Raw genomic sequence first — 2,364 nt, forward strand, 5'->3', positions numbered from 1 at the left:
TTCTGAAGGTAGCAGGGGTAAAATACAGGGAGCGAAAGGCTATTTACAATTTGTACAGAAACCAGATGGCAGTTATAAGGGTCGAGGGACAAGAAAGGGAAGCAGTGGTTGGGAAGGGAGTGAGACAGGGTTGTAGCCTCTCCCCGATGTTATTCAATCTGTATATTGAGCAAGCAGTAAAGGAAACAAAAGAAAAATTTGGAATAGGTATTAAAATTCATGGAGACGAAGTAAAAACTTTGAGGTTCGCCGATGACATTGTAATTCTGTCAGAGACAGCAAAGGACTTGGAAGAGCAGTTGAACGGAATGGACAGTGTCTTGAAAGGAGGATATAAGATGAACATTAACAAAAGCAAAACAAGGATAATGGAATGTAGTCAAATTAAATCGGGTGATGCTGAGGGAATTAGATTAGGAAATGAGACACTTAAAGTAGTAAAGGAGTTTTGCTATTTAGGAAGTAAAATAACTGATGATGGTCGAAGTAGAGAGGATATAAAATGTAGACTGGCAATGGCAAGGAAAGCGTTTCTGAAGAAGAGAAATTTGTTAACATCGAATATAGATTTATGTATCAGGAAGTCGTTTCTGAAAGTATTTGTTTGGAGTGTAGCCATGTATGGAAGTGAAACATGGACGATAACTAGTTTGGACAAGAAGAGAATAGAAGCTTTCGAAATGTGGTGCTACAGAAGAATACTGAAGATAAGGTGGATAGATCACGTAACTAATGAGGAGGTATTGAATAGGATTGGGGAGAAGAGAAGTTTGTGGCACAACTTGACTAGAAGAAGGGATCGGTTGGTAGGACATGTTTTGAGGCATCAAGGGATCACAAATTTAGCATTGGAGGGCAGCGTGGAGGGTAAAAATCGTAGAGGGAGACCGAGAGATGAGTACACTAAGCAGATTCAGAAGGATGTAGGTTGCAGTAGGTACTGGGAGATGAAGCAGCTTGCACAGGATAGAGTAGCATGGAGAGCTGCATCAAACCAGTCTCAGGACTGAAGACAACAACAACAACAACAAACCTCGCTAAGTGCGTCTACTTCACTAAACATCAACAATCGGATATTTGAGCGCTGCAGACTTATTAATTGGCAACACTCCAGCAACAAACTGGAATGACTGAACCTAGAATCCACGCCCTTGCATGAGAATTCCTGTACTACAAACAATTTTCTGATTACGAAGCATCACCTTCTCCCAATTTTTGAAATAAGGCGTCCGGTGTGGCCGTGTGGTTATAGGCGCTTCAGTTTGGAACCGCGTGACCGCTACGGTCGCAGGTTCAAATCCTGCCTCGGGCATGGATGTGTGTGATGTCCTTAGGTTAGTTAGTTTTGAGTAGTTCTAAGATCTAGGGGACTGATGACCTCAGATGTTAAGTCCCATAGTGCACAGAGCCATCTGAATGTTTGAAATACACTGCGGAAACACCGAAGCCGTCTGAGAAGGGATATAACTATTGCCCTGCGACCCGACAATGCTGCCGTCTGACACCTGATTTCGTGGAGAGCTCCAAAATCTCTCCACAAAGTTGTGTTAACAGTCAAACCCTTCTACCGGAGAGCCGCCAGACCAGAATGTGGGCGTCTCTGTGCATCACTGAGCAACTCCAACGGTCACACGGTCACCCGTCACCAGTTGCACTTTGCCTGTGTAATTGTTTCCACTGGCAGAGAGAAATTGACTTTCTGTATTTCTTAAAATTAAAGAAATTTAAAAATCTAAAATGCTGTCGTAATTTACTCATTGGGGCAACGGCCTTTCCGCAGTGGTTACACCGATTCCCGTGAGATCATCGACGTTAAGCGCTGTCGGGCGTGGTCGGCACTTGGATGGGTGACCATCCAGGCCGCCATGCGCTGTTGCCATTTTTTGGGGTGCACTCGGGCTCGTGATGCCAACTGAGGAGTTACTCGACCAAATACTAGCGGCTTAGGTCAAGAATACCTTCATTACGACCGGGAGAGCGGTGTGCTGACCACACGCCACTCCTATCCGCATCATCTACTTTTTAAATTAAGAGCTAGACCCGTGTGCTAAAGTTATGTTATAACACCTTACGTTTCACAGTTACAAGCTGTGCATATGTCTTGAAGTATCGTAACTCACGGCGAGCAAATTACCCAGACAAAAAGTGTTTCAGAATGACAGAACTTTCAAATCTTTTGTAATCTTTACTTCGCTTATACGCCTCACAGGTTTTGTTTCTGACGTTTTCATTAGTCTGTGGGTGAGTAATCAGAAACTAATAAAATTAACGTAAATATGGTTTCGTGTTTTGAAGGATAAATGTTTTACACGCTTGACGTCAAATATATAATACCGGTAAAAATTTGTGCACTGTTTTACAGGC

General features: G+C 43.1%; 1 pseudogene; it reads left to right on the forward strand.

The window, feature by feature from the left end:
• The first annotated feature begins 1,761 nt into the window (after positions 1-1,761).
• Positions 1,762-1,879, forward strand: LOC126357212 (5S ribosomal RNA; annotated as a pseudogene).
• Positions 1,880-2,364: the final 485 nt, after the last annotated feature.

The sequence above is a fragment of the Schistocerca gregaria genome, chromosome 3 (genome assembly GCF_023897955.1).
Source record: "Schistocerca gregaria isolate iqSchGreg1 chromosome 3, iqSchGreg1.2, whole genome shotgun sequence".
NCBI classification, from domain to species: Eukaryota; Metazoa; Arthropoda; class Insecta; order Orthoptera; family Acrididae; genus Schistocerca; species Schistocerca gregaria.